Here is a 15,408-nt window from a genome sequence, read left to right as displayed (position 1 = left end):
CATAGAAGGATTTCCTAACCACTTTGGCAATATGATTGTCAAAGGAGAGATTACTATCTCCCTGGGTCCCCAGATCTCTTATTACCTCTTCTGTATTAAGGGGGCTGCCACCTATGTGCTAATTCATGGGTGTTTTGTTTTTCCCAAACGGGATGACTATGCTTTTTTTTGGCATTTAGTTTGAGACCATGACTTTGACACCAGGTGTCCATCTCAGTAAGGCGCTTTTGGAGATTGTCCGTGTCAGCCGAAGAGTCAGTTATGGCTCCCAGTTTGCAGTTATCATCCAACTTGGTTAGCCATAGTCCTCCTGTGTTTGCCTGTACTTCTGAGAAGTATATGCCGAACAGTAGGGGTCTGAGGACCGAGCCTTGTGGGACACCACTTGTGACTGGTTTAGAGTTGGACCTGGAGCCCGCTGTTCTTACCGTGTGAGTTCTGTCTGTAAGCCAGTTGGCAACCCATCTCGTGATGTAGGGATCTGTGTTCAGGCTGGTGAGTTTTTCTATAATTCCAGAGTGGAGAATGGTGTGAAAAGCCTTGGCGAGGTCAAGGTAGGCTGTGTGAACCACCTTCCCCTCATCTAATCCTCTGTCTCTGGTAGTTTTGCACAACATGTTTTTGTGGAAGATTTTTATTATATAGTCACCTTGTGACAGTTTTTCAGCAGTGTTTGGATATGTGACAGATTCCCATGCAGACTGCTCTGTCAGAGATACTGGGTGAGCAAATTGGTGTAACTAAGGACATTTCTTGAGCTATGGTACAGAATCAGAATTGCCTAGACATAGTAAGCACTTGCTGAGTCTAATTATCGTGTCTGCCAAAAAAGCAATTACTAGAAAATGGAAATCAAAGTATAAACCAACTTTAATAAAAGCAGTGAATATAGTAACAGAGATAAAACAAGTGGAATTGTGATCTTTAGAAAAGGATAGGAGCAAATTACATAGAAAAAATGGGAACTGTGGGAACAAAACATACAGAGAAGGAACAAGGTATAAAAGAAGACAGAATTTGAATGTGCTATGTGTTTGACAGTGATTGGATAGATTATAAGTGATGTATAATGTTTGCAAATAAAATTAGTATGGTTTGTTTTCATTTATTTAAATGTATGATTGCCTATGTCATACATGATAATTTAGTAAAGATGTTTCTTTAAAAAATATGTATATATCATGCATATGTTTGTAAATTTGCCTCCTTAGTGTTATTTCAGATGTCCTTCTATTTCCATGTTGCAATATTCTTTACATGAGGGATTCCCTGCCATAAATGATCCCGACATCTGGCCAATATACAAAAGCCTTTTACTACTGCCAGGTATGTGGGATGTCTCACAGAGGCCCGAAACTGGCGTCGGCCATAAAAGTGATGTCTGACTGTACCATGCTCTGAACTTCTCTGCCGCCAGTCCGAGCGCCATCTTTGACCTTTGGTCTGCTCCCCCGAGTTGTTGGTTGCTGTACAAGCTAGTTGAGATACGTGAACTGTTGAATTTTTTTTCTTTTGCTACTGCTTTTCTGTCTGTGATTATGTATCCTCCAGGAAAGGCAAGTTCCATTGTGCAAGGCAAATTCCAAATAAAGATACCCATGATCAGTGTCTGTTTTATTTAGGTCCTACCAATCAAAACAACACTCCTGCGCGTAGGGCAAATGCACGGCTCAAAAACACAACAAATATTCTAGTAAAGACAGAGCCAGCATACTGTGTACGAAATCATTTTAATAAATTAAATAAACAGACTGGTTTCGGCCGGAATAATATCACAGCCTTCCTCAGTGCAAATAAGACAAAATGAAATTAAATTCAACAATAAATACATGCTTCTAGAGGCTGATTGGTCCATCTAAAATTGTTCATTCAAACCAGGAGGGAACAACCCTCCCAGTTTCACAATCCACTTTTTCTCTTTATTATTTAAAATGGAATGCTATCCAATTTTATTGGACTTATTGCCCTTTACAATGTCAATAATCAGAAATGAGAACCTAGCAGTTGGATGTATCAAATGATGTTTATAAAGTGCATTTGAAAGTTTTTTATTTTTAATATTAATTATGTGTTCTGAAATTCTTATTCTAAATGGGCGAGAGGTCTGACCAATGTAAAAAGAACCACAGGTACATCTAGCTTGATATACTAACCAATCAGTACTACAGTTGGCAAAGAAATTAATATCATAAACTGAAGAACTGTTGCGACTGGAAAATTATTTAGATTTTACCATCTTATCACAGTGGATACAATGTCCACATGGATAGCAGCCAACTAATGGGTCTCCCACAATGGTGGTTTGTATATATTGGGAAGGTTGATATATAGACCCATGTTTATAGTGATTGAAACAAGAAGCAAGGTTTTTACCTTTACGGTATGAGAATAAACAACTTTCAGGTATAATTTGAGATAATTCTTCATCATATTGTAAGATATTCCAGTGTCTCCTAACACTTTCAGTCAAGTTCACCGTGTTCCTAGCATATGTTGTGACCAACCTGATAGGTTGCTTTGTTGTAGCATTGTGATCCTTGTACTTCAAAAATTCTTCCCTATTGGTTGAATTGACCAAATTGCTTGCCTGCAACACATAACCCATGCCATAACCCCTGGCTTTAAATCTACCAGTAAGATCCTTCCTATGATTCTGAAAAGAAGAATCATCTGAACAAATTTGTTTCGTTCTAATAAATTGTGATTTGGGGATGTTGCGGGCTATGTGTGGAGGATGAAAACTAGACGCATGGAGTATGGTATTGTATTGGGGATATTTTCTGAACACTTCAGTGCCCAGCATGTGATCTGATAATCTATTGATATTTACATCCAAAAATGTAATACTATTAAGATCATAATGGATGGTAAATTGCAATCCCCAAGGGTTCCTATTTAGGTAGACTAAAAATTCATGTAGCATGTTGACCTCTCCTGTCCATACCATCCAGCAATCGTCCAGGAAACGTCTCCAAATGTCAATATATTCTAAATAAATGTTAGTACCAGGGTCATAAATAAGCTGTTTTTCAACAAAAGCCATGAACAAATCAGCATATATGGGGGCCAAAGAAGCCCCCATTGCTGTACCCTTTGTTTGTAAATAACATGTATCTTGATAAAAAAATACATTACTGCTGAGAACATGATGTGCTAGCTGTACCAAGAAAGAATTGAAATCAGAATCATATAAATTAGCCACCTCCAACCAATATGTAAGTGCCTCCAAACCAGATTCATGGGGAATATTGGTATATAAGGCGCACACATCAAATGTGCACATCAACCAGTCTGGTTCCAACTGACTCTCTGAAATAATTTGCAGGAAGTTAGTAGTATCCTGTAATCGAGACCGAAGAAGATGGAGGAGGGGCTTGAGGTATTTGGTCAGATAAAGAGATAGTGGTTCCGTAATGTAACCTTTGCCTGAAACAATCGGTCTGCCTGGTGGATGTATGGGATTTTTGTGAATTTTTGGCAAAAAATAGATATATTGGTTAGGACCCGGCTAACCAATATATCTATTTTTTTGGGGACAGCCTTTGCATACATGAAGGTACAAGGCATGTGGTCTCCTTTGCAAAGGAAGGAACACATAAACATAAAAGAGATGAGGGCTCTTCTACTGGCTGTTAAAGCTTTTCATACTCTTTTTCATCCAGGACCTCTAAAACTATTTACAGACAGCACCACAATTCTATGGTATGTAAACAAAAGGACTAGGCTCTGCCCTTGTCAGACTTTCCCGGTCAACAAATGTTAAATAAATAAATAAATAAATAAATAAATAAATAAAATAAAATGGGGGGGGGGCAGATCGTACCTTCTGTGTAGGCTAGCTCTTTCGGCATGGGAATTAGCAGCTCAGTACCAAGTCAGTCTGCAGGCAGTGTACACCTCTTCCACCCAAAATGTTGTGGTGGACACATGAAGCAGGTCCATGACTCAATTCCATGAATGGATGCTTCAAAAGGATGCTTTTCTGGGCATTCTCCACTGGTGAGGTACACCTCAAATATATATTTTGCCTCCCCTTTGAACAGACAAATTCCAAAGTTTTGTGCCAGAGTTCCAGGTCCTCTGGTATGGATGGTGGATGCCCTATTAATCTATTGGAAGGGGATGTTTCTCTATGCATTCCCCTCTCTTCCCTCTTATTTAGAAAGTTCTGCTGAAAACTCAGCAGGAGAAACCAAAGGTCTTGCTGGTGACTCCCTTTAGGCCAAGACTACATTGGTTCCCTCTTCTTCTGCATTTAGCCAAGAGCAATCATCACAAGTTACCTCCCAGGGTGGATCTCCTCACACAAGACAAGGGATCACTCATTCACCCTCAGTTGTCAACTCTGCACCTCACACTGAGGGTGATACATTTGATTCCGTTTAGACACCTTTTCCCTGAGGACGTGCTTAGGCTGCTGCAGGAGGCCAGGAAACCTGATACTAGGAAATCATACTTATCAAGATGGAAGAGGTTTTCCATCTAGTGTCTTTCTCGTAACCTAGACCCACTAAATGTGAACATTCCTTTGATTCTGTCTTACTTGTGTGAACTTTTGAAGGCTGGGTTTGCTTATTCTTCAGTTAAAGCTCACTTTTCAGCTATTTCTGCATGTCTGCCTCTATCTCCTCTTTGGACTCTAGATTGGAGGTTACACTTTTCCTTAAAGGAGTCCTTCACATTAGACCTCCAAGGAAACCTGTTCCATCTCCCTGGGACCTGAATTTTGTTCTGGAAAAGCTCACTGTGGCTCCTTTTGAGCCTGCAGCAACAGCTACTCTGCAATAATGTACTCGGAAGACTGTACTTCTGGTTGCCATTACTTCACCCAAAAGGGTGTCTGAACTACAAACCTTGGTGACATCCCCACCTTTCCTGGTTTTTCCATACAGATAGGGTTTCTTTGCATACCATCCCTTCCTTTATGCCCAAGGTTGTGAATGAGTTGTCAGTTATCAGTCCATTAATTTGCCTACCATTTTTTCCCTCACCACAGTCTTCCAGTGAGAGGATCCTACACACCTTGGATGTGCACAGACAACTCAGATTTTATTTGGATAAAACTAAAGCTATCAGCAAATCTGATCAGCTTTTTGTATCTTTTCATCCCAGGGCTCTGGGAAGGCCTGCTTTCAGGCTGACTATTTCTACTTGGATTTCTAAGGCAATTTCTTTTTGTTATGTTTTTCATAGTAAGAGCCTTTCTTTTCCTGTTAAGGTTCACTCAACTAGGGCTGTAGTTTCCTCTGATGCTTTTTTCAAGGATTTGGATACTTTTTCCATATTAGAAGCAGCTACTTGGACTTCTGTGCATACCTTTATTAAACATTACAAGTTGGATGGCATTTCTAGGTCCAGAGCAGGTTTTGCTAGAGCCATTCTTCATGGCTTTGTAGAGAGTGCCTCAGCTCCTTCCTCTTCCCTTTTTAACTCATGAGCTCTGGTATTCTCCCTCATATAAAGAATACTGCAACATAGGAAGAGAAGGACATAGAATAGTTTTGGAAATTTTTACCATAACCATAGATGTCCTTCTCTTCCGTGTTGCAGTATTCTATCCCTCTGACATTCCCCTCATTCATGTTCTTTCTTTGGATGTGTATTTCTTCCTTTAGACCTTAGGCTAATGTTCTTCCTGGGGCATTCATTTCTGAGGATGGTACATGCAAACATCACTTTTATGGCCGATGCCAGCCTTGGGCCTACATGCGATGTCCCATGTACTTGGCAGTGGTAAAAGGCTATTGTCTACTGGCCGGATGTTGGGATCATTTATGGTAGGGAATCCCTCATGTAAAGAATACTGCAACATGGAAGAGAGGGGCATCTATGGTTATGGTAAGATTTTACACAGCTATTCTTTTTTTTCAATGTAAAAAGAGGTGCATGATAAACAGTTAGCCACATAAAAGACCAATACTTCTCCAATTAAAATTTTACTAGACGTGTAGATTTAGTTATGGGTAGCAATAGTAAATTTGCTGGCTTCCAAAATATACTTGCACTGGTGGCAAAACTCACACTTGTATGTTCCCTGCTTTTTGTTAGTCACGGTGATGCTTTCCACCCATTTTTCAAACCTCTTGTTAAATTTTTTTGCCTCTTTTATATATTATAAGTGTTCTTTCACCCAAATGTTCTGCCATTTTGGAAAGTGGGAAAATGTTCCAGTTTTTGTTCAAAAAGATTTTTATCCCTCCATATTCATTGTTGTTTTAGTGTGTTTTCCTTCTCATAGTTTGCACCCTCAGTCTTCTTAGGAACAGCACATTCCTCCTTTGTCCCAAGAATGGTATGTATTTGGAGCCCCAAGCATTTTTTTTATTTTATCTTGGATGGTTTCTAAAAGGTTTGTAGGGTAAACACAGACTAAAAACATACCAGATAGGTTATTGCTTTCTTTAATAAAGGTGCCATAATCAGAAATCAAGCATACTGACCCTTCACCACATTTCTTTTTTGGAAATGTGGGTGACTACTGTCATAATGATGATATGACTTGGAGAATGTTGGCTTACTGTACACATTTAAAAACATTTTTCTTTCTAACCTGTTTATTCTTAGTGTGTCACGTAAGAAGTTAACTTCATCGTGAGAAACATGGTGTGTGAAGACAAAAAGGGAGAGGGAGGTTATTCTTAGTGTGTCACATAAGAAGTTAACTTCATCATAAGAAATATGGTGTATGAAGACAAAAAAGGGAGAAGCAGATTGTATATATTTTAAAAATTCATTTAACTTGTCCATTGTGTCAGACTATAATATCCATATGTCATCTGGTGGTGCTGCGGTAGCGTTGTCGCCTCACAGTAAGACATTGTCCTGTTCGATTTTCAGCTACAGTGTCTTCTGTGTGGAGACATGTGTGAATGGGCGTACCTTCGTTGAAGGTTGTGCATCAGGGCCGGCAACTCGGCATGTAAAAATCTACTGCCAATCATTAGCGGACCGGAGCTCCGCTGTGGCGACCCCTAACTGGGAAAAGCCGAAAGACACAACAACATCTAGGAACTTGGAATAACTAAGCCAACAATCAACAAATGGAGAGTTAAAAATGTGGTCCTTCTTCCAAGTGTACAAAACAAGGTTGGCATAGATAGGGGCAAATGCCGCCCATTGCCACCCCCCTGAATTTGTTTCTAGAATTCTCCTTCAAAGAACAGGTAGTTGTTGTCTAACATGGCTTCCATTAAGTCATGTATCCACTTGATATCTGTGAAAGATAGGAAATTGCAGTGTATTATGGCCTCTTCAAATGACACCAGACCTTCATGAGGTGGTATGGCTGAAAATAAGTCGACCACAAAAGTCAGGTCCTCCCTGTACCATTTTTAATCAATACCTCTTAAGAAATCCCAAGAATCTCTTAAATAAGTATGCTTTGTGAAGAAGAGTTTCAACTTTCTCTCAATAAATATTACCAGGGGTTGTCTTTTTGAACTGTCTGTTGCCACAACAGGCCTCAATTGAGGGTCTGAAGTAGACTTGTATGTTTTTGATATACCAGATATTGATGGGTTTTGGGCTTGTCAGCACATAACAATTCTTTTAGTTCTTTAGTGATAATCTTTTACAAAAGAAGATCCAAAAGAAAAAAGGTCAGAATGTTGCACATACAAGGTGAATCGTCTTCTTTGTTTATTATTACCAGCCCTCCTCCTTTGTCACCTTCAAATTCTAATGGATCGGTTGTTGACTAACTCATGTAATAAGTCAGTTTCATCCATTGTTAGGTTTTTATACCTTCATTGTGTCCATTTTTGTAAATTCCTGATGTCTCTCTCATATGATTTTTTTGTACATTTGCACAGCTGAGTGGTGGTGGTGGGACGGTTAAGTAGACTCTTCTTTCTCAATTCAGGAAGCATTCTTAAAGGTAATTGCCAGGTTTAGTTTTATTGTCTACATTTTTATGTCAGTGAGTACATGTGCTAGAATAATGACTGAGGAGTACACAAACTGAAATTGTTTCTTTCCTGTATGACAAGATTTTTGTGGTTTATATTTGTCATATCTGTGCAAAATACCATCATGTGAGGGGACTTGAGTTTCTGGGTGAATTTCAGTAACTGGCTAGTAAATGTACTGCCTGGATGCCAGGAAAAAGAAAGAGGACCTGGAAAAAATCAGCTACAAAAACTGAGGAAGAAACACTGACTGAAGAAAGTTCTGCAGCTGTTCAGCAAAAAGCAATGCAACCTCCAGACATGAATTCCAGTAACCCACAGGAAGATGTAAGACAACTGCATACAGACCTGGTTAAAATAAACAAAACACTGATGGAGTATATCAACAGAAACAACAAAAGGCTGGAAAAAATGGAATAAGCTTTAAACAAATATTCAGTTGAGGTGACAAAAGCTGCAAAAGTCAGAGATCAAAGTGAAGAAAGGGCTAGCTGAATATGAGACCGCTTAGGAAGAGATGTTTCAAAAAATAATAAGAGTTAGAGGACAGAGCATGTAATGAAAACCTGAAATTTTCAGCTGTACCAGAGAAGCTGGAAGGAACAGACTGCATTAATTTTACGAAAGCACAAATAAGCAGCTGGACTGGTATTCTACAGCAGGAGCTGTTAGTTGAAAGGGCACATCTTGTGCATGCTCCAATCTTGGCTATGCAAAAGCAACCTAGACCCATAATAGTAAAGATGCAATCCTACCAGCAGAAGGAGTTGATTTTGATGACACTGTGGTAGAAGGACAAAGTACTAAAAGTGGGAGACAGCAGAGTGTTTGTGGAGAATGATTACTCATTGCACACTAGGCAGAAGAGAAGCAAATTTATTCCACTGTTCAGAGAATGTCGAGACACAGGTGTGAGATTCAAACTACTGTACCCAAAATATTCCTCCCTGGAGGGACAAAATCATTTTTTGATGAAGCACATGCTAAGTAGGAAATACAAAATTTGTCCAAAAAAAGTGAGTTGTGAAACAGAGATTTTGCTTTGTGTTCTTCTGGTAATAAAGACCACAGAGAGACTGTACCTGTGAAACTTTTTCCAAGTTTTCAATGGAAAATATTGGAGTGAAGGAAGAGAGCATGAAAGCTGACTAGAAGAATTGAGAGTTTGAGAGTATGTTGGAAATGAAGCAATGACAGGATCTGGGAGATGGAGATGAACAGTATTAAAATCATTAACTTGATATGGAATTACAGTGCAATAATTATGTGTGAGAAATATGACAGTACAAGAAACTGGAAATATTGGACTTTTACAGAATCTGTGAAACTTGTGGGGGACTCTGAAGCACATGCCCTACTTCATGTCATGTTCATAAATTGCTTTAGGGAGGGGAAGAAGAGGGAGAAATTTAACTGTATAGTAGCACTATTTTTGTGGTGCTTGGTTTTTGTTGCATGCTATACATTTAAGTTTTCTCAGTTATTTTTAAGTGGAATGGGGATTGTAAACAGATGCTGTTGTTTTTTTTTTCTTTCTTCCTTCTGCCTTTCTTCTTCTCCAGTTGTACGAAATGTAGGCAATGCAATGAAAAAAGCCTGGTTAAAAGAGAATGACAAAAGAAAAATTACTGTGCTTTTTCTCATTCTTGCATGGGAAAATGACTGGATTAAGGACCTTAGATTGATTTAGTATCATGTTTTAAGAGTAAGCAAGTAAATGAAAAAGAATATTGAATATTATGAGACTTTTTTCTAGCAGAAGCATGTATGCTCATTAGCAATTCTGTACCTGGTCTTCATGTCTCCATGGAAATAATCCGATAAAGAGAAACTGGCTGCCTGGTTCTCATGTCTACAGGGAGACAATCTGATAAAGAGAAACTGGCTACAGGCTGGTGGAGAGTGGCCGAAGTGAAAAAAAAACGAAGAAGAAAAATTGGCTAGGACATAATGTTCTCTGAAAGCATTCAGGTGTTTTCCCAGCTGGGAGAGCTATAAAGAAAATATGCACAGGTTTAGAAAGATTGCTGTTTTTTGATAGTAACAGAAGAGCACAACAACGTTTAGCACAGTGACTGAGGCAACAGAAAGTAGAAAGGGTTGTTACCAAGCTTAGGGAGCCTATAACAAGGAAGGTAACGAGATCCTATAGAGGTATTAGTAATATTTCAGAAATTCTATGAACGTCTGCATAAAGCAGAGAAATATATAAATCAAATTAAAAAATAAATATGAAATTAAATATATATGAAAAGAAAAACTATAAAATCTAATAAATAATAATAAAAAAAAAGAAAAAAAAAGGTAATTCCAAAATTCATAGCTATGGATGTTTGTGGTGTTGTGAAAAAAGCTATGACACCATACCATTTGAATAAATGGAGAGAAAGGTGAACAAGAATGTAAGAAAGAAGATATGGAAGATGTTACTGTGAGAAGAGAACACATTTGATGGAATGATGGAAGCATTTGTGTTTCCTGAAACAAATTATAAGTTGATAGGATAAGGATATAAGGTTCGGGAAAAGGAAAGTGGGGTGGGGTTGTCTCTGATAATTTTTTGGGAACAGAGCAGAGACAGCAGGGCTGTCCTTCTTCCCTTTGTTATTGTTATTTTTATTATATTTAAATTTAAAGAAAAAGAAAATAAAGGGGAAAAAAAAAAATGTAAAATTGAAAGATGGTGGTCAAGAAAGCTGGCTCTATTTATTTTTATACCTATTTATACCAGAAGAAAACCAAAACCAGACAAGACACATTTTTGGAACAATTTACACATCTTTCACATTTTTTTTCTTTACAAATTAAAAAAAAACAAAAACAAATAAAGTAAATAGTGGTAAATTAAATACCCACACATGAATTGGTTCAGTAGTATGATGTATTTAAAAAATGATAATATGAAATATTATTTAAAAATATAATTATATGGATTATCCTGATGTGCTATATATGGATGGGAGAAGAGAAAACAAAAAAAAATACAAAAAAATGAGAATTTGAGTTTTGTTTATATGGATATGATAGTAAAGCAGTGGAAAGTGGAAATGTTTTTAGTCCCTTTAGTCTTATACACAGGTCAGCCATAGTTTTATCAACCAGAGGAGAAGTAGTGGATAGCAATTAATAAAGAGCTGAAGGACTCTATCTGGGAGGGGAAGATGGCAAGAGTCAAGTGGGCTAAGCTGATTCTTATTTTATTTTATTTTTTTATTTAACATTTGTTAACTGAGAAAGTCTGACTTGGAACAAAACCAATTTTCAGTGGCGGGCCGGGGAGAAAATTTCCAGGTGTGTGTCTTTGTAATGTGGGAGGAACCCCACATGCATGCAGGGAGGACATGCAGACTCCACACAGAAGGCACCCCAGCCGAGAATCGAACCGGAGAACCTGTTGCTGTGAGGCGACAATGCTACCGCTGCATCACTGTGCTCTCCGTTCTTCAAGTAGAGCAGAGCAGGATGGGATTATTCAATTTGAAGGGGTATTTCAAAGCTACACAGTTAAGGCTCCTATACATTACACAAGCAGAAAACTGTAATTCAAAGTGGAAAGGGATGATGTTGAAGCATGGGGCAGAGCACGAGAAACAAGAAGAGACTGGGATTTTGGATGCAGGTCTTTAAGGAGAATAACAATAATCATGCAGAATGTTATATCCATAAAGCAGCAGAAAGTATTCTAAGAACTAAGCCAACACGGGAATGGAGAAATGAGATTCTGCTGATAGGAATGACTTCAATTAGGGATATAGACAGTAGGCAAGAGGGGGCTGGAATTTATTGGAGAAAACTGACAAAGGAACCAAGGTATTGGGAGAAAATAACTAGAGAGGGAAAGGTAATAGAATGAGAAAAGGCCAAGAATTTATTTGGACTGTATGTAAGAGATTGCTTCTCCTATCAAGGATTGATATCAGAGTATAGTCAAAGAGAAAGAAATAGAAGGTCCTAAATGAAAGACCAGCACTGGCAGAGTTTTTAGTAGAATCTAGAACAGAAACTGCCATTAAAACAGGAATAATTAGAAGAGCATATAAAATATTGCATGATAACTATAAGAGTCAATCAGAGGAGGTTAGAAAGGATTGGGAAGAGAGATTAGATAAGCAATTCACAAAGAAACAATGGGAGGATATATGTATGTCTCCCAAATGTGGAGCAAAATCTAGACAATGTATGATTTTTGCTTGGAAATGTTTACATAGATATTTTTATACCCCACGTAGACTCCAGAGAATGTTTCCTCAGGTATACAGCAAATGTTGGAGGTGTGCCAGGGAAGAAAGACATACTTGGGAACATATTTTTTGGGAGTGCAGTGGGTTTTCTGTGGGATACACTGTCAGAGATGCCGGGTGCAGGTGGATTGGTGTGACGAGGGAGATGATTTTTTCTGAGCTATGATACAGAATCGTAATGGCTTACACATGGTAAGGCCTTGCTGTGTCTAATTATGGTGGCTGCCAAAAAAGCAATTACTACAAAATGGAAATCAAAATCTAAACCAGATATATTAGAAGTAGTAAATATAGTAACAGTGATTAAACAACTGGAGCTGAGATCTTTAGAATGTGGTAGGAGCAAACTGCATAGGAAGAAATGGGAATTGTGGGGGGGGGGGAATTAGGTTTAAAAGAAGGCAGGACTTAAATGAGCTATGTAATGTTTGACTGAAAATAATTGGGTAGATTATTAGTGATGTATAATGTTTGGAACAGGGAATGTGTCAGTATGGTTTGTGATGTAAAATGCTTGCAAGCAGGACTGTGTTGGTGTGGTTCATTTTCATTTATATAAGGGTATGATTGCTTATGTCGTAAGTAGTTCAAAATTAGTGGACATTAGTGTGTAGGGAACTTTTGCAGGGCAAAACAAAACATACATATACACCTATTACAACAGCATTCCACTTTGCAGGAGAGAGAGAACATTCTCTTAGCATTTTGTTTATGCTTATTATTATTTTATATTTATATTTTGCAGATATATATAAATACTTTTATGCTACCATTAAAGAAGATATATAGATATATGAAATATTTTGTCAGATATCAGGACATTTGTTGTTCAGTGTGTTTGTTTGCACAAGGACAACTGGCTGGGGACTGGTCCTCACAAAAGTGGACAGGGTGTTACCCTAGTCGTAAGTGATGGTTTAATAAAGATGTTTCTTTAAAAAAGGGGGCAAGAATTAAATGATTTATATAATGTTGCTTAGGTTATATGATATAGCAATATATGTGAAGTATAATGTTTGTTCATGTTAATTTAATACAATTTCATTACTTTTATACAAATGTAAATTTGTCTATGTCACAAGTGATGATTCAGTAAAGGTGTATTAAAAATGTGCTGTCAGGTGAAATCTTAGTATTACCAATAAATGCAATAGCAGTAGGGTTTATCTCCCCTCCCCCTGCCTTTACTTTGCCCTTTTCATGTTGTCTGGCCCCTTTGCCCCTAATTGGTTTGCTGTTCTTCCTTTCTCTCCCCCTTTGCTTGCTCCTGATGGTGTACAAGTCATTCTGATTGTCTTACTCATGGTAGGTCTAAAGGGACAATCTGAAGATCAAAGACATTGTTGTCAGTTGGAAATGGTTGAGAATGTTTGTCAGTAGAATTTATATTCAAATCAAAAAATCCGTCATTTTTATTTTGAATTGAAGTGGATACAACTGTTCAGTTTTGTACTCATTCCTGTCTCTATTTTGCCTTTTTTTCTTTTTTTTTTTATTTGCTTTCACATGTCAACATTAGAAAAAAGTCATAGTCTTTTTGTTAGTACAAAAAAGTAAGTCATCAGTGATAGATTTGTTAGTTTTCTCAATGTAAAGTTCAATTAGTCTTTCATTGTTTCATATGATAGCTCTCATTAAACGTATTACAAAACTGTCAAACAAAACAGTAAGCTGTGAGTGAAACTCAGAGCTTAATGACATAATACAATATATTGATATTTAGCATACTGAAGCCGAGTTGCAAAATTATAACTTTTAATCTTGTACATGACAAAATGCATATTTAAATATTTTTTTACATTTTTTAGCATTCAATCCTTTATTTATTTATTTCTTACATATTTTAGTGTGATATCACATGACTTTCTTAAAATTATTTAATGGTGGTTTGTAAGTTTCTTGTCAGTTCTGATGAAGTCCTGACTGCTCTAAGGGTAAAAGCACTTGACTGTGATTTCATTAAAGGATTTTATCCTATTTCTGAATTTATAGTTCCTCTAGTGCAGCATCTCTTGGTTAAATACATTATAGTGTACAAACTGTAGCAAATGCAAAGAGGTCCTGTTGTAAATGTTGGCCATAAAAAAGTATTGCTAAGAGCATGTAAGAAAATTAGCAATTGTTCTTATGAGGAAAACTATATGTGAACACCTGAGGGAGGATTCATAAAGGTTACTGTGAGTTGTACACTTTGTGGTAACTTTTTTTGAATTCAGACACAGCGCTAACAATGTGCTCCAAATTCAAGACATGCATCTGCACATTGGGCTGCTTCCAAGGCTGTGCTACATGCAAATGAGCCATTTCAAGGGAGATCCATATGTTAATTAGCCATGTGCTCTCTCCCCCAGAACAGTCTCCAGGAAGATATTCTTTGCGCTGAGTAAATCATGAAATCACTTGGATGTGTATATCAGCACAGCCACCCATACCATATCACATCAATGAACGTGGCTGAAAGGCCATATTCAGCTACCACAGAAAAGGTAAGTACCTGAGATTTTAGTGGTAAAATAGGGTCTGGAGTTCTGTGAGTGAGTGCATGTAAGGGGCTGTACTTGTGTATGTGTGTGTCTGTCTGTGTCTTTGTGTGTGTCTCTTTTTACTTGAGAGATAGCATAAGGGGGTGGGGTAGTGTGTGTGTGTGTGTGTGTGTGTGTGTGTGTGTGTGTGTGTGTATGAATGGATGACCATGGGATTGTGATCAGGTGGGTAGGGATATGTGTGTGTGTTTTTGATATGTATGTGAGAGTGAGTTGGGGTTGCTGTTATACCTCCACACAGTTGTAGATGAATGAACATAATCTACAACACTGGGTGAGTGGACGACCACTAGCCATGAGGAATAATAGTACTACAGGGGGAACACTGGCATCCAGGTAGGAGTACATAGTGCATAAAACATGTGCCATAATGGCAGTCAAACCAGTACAGGGATTGTGGGATGGGAGAACACTAGGCATCAGGTATAAGATTTGCAGACAGCTCGGGGACAGGTATGGTGACTGTGTTTTTTGTGTGTTTGAATGTGTTCTTGTGTGTGTGTGTGTGTGTGTGTGTGTGTGTGTGTGTGTGTGTGTGTGTCACTGGGGAAGAGGGATGTCTATGACTTCCGATGTGGCCACTGCAGTTAATTACCAAGGGAAGTGCTTATATGCACTTTTCAGTAGTTAACTGCAATTCAGAGACATGCAAATGTGAATCACAAAATACTGTGTCATGGGAGTAGGGCCTTTGTAGTGCAAGCCGTATGACTCGTG

The 15,408-nt window shown here is 38.0% G+C and overlaps 1 protein-coding gene across 3 annotated transcripts in view; it reads left to right on the top strand.

The window, feature by feature from the left end:
- The window catches only part of LOC122802711 (cohesin subunit SA-2-like), a 1,740,876-nt gene that overhangs the window by 761,855 nt on the left and 963,613 nt on the right, over nucleotides 1-15,408 (top strand). The gene's annotated exons all lie outside the window — the stretch shown is intronic.

The sequence above is a fragment of the Protopterus annectens genome, chromosome 5.part0 (assembly GCF_019279795.1).
Source record: "Protopterus annectens isolate FY-2018-M chromosome 5.part0, PAN1.0, whole genome shotgun sequence".
Taxonomy (NCBI): Eukaryota; Metazoa; Chordata; order Ceratodontiformes; family Protopteridae; genus Protopterus; species Protopterus annectens.
This window is presented reverse-complemented; position numbering and strand designations above follow the sequence as displayed.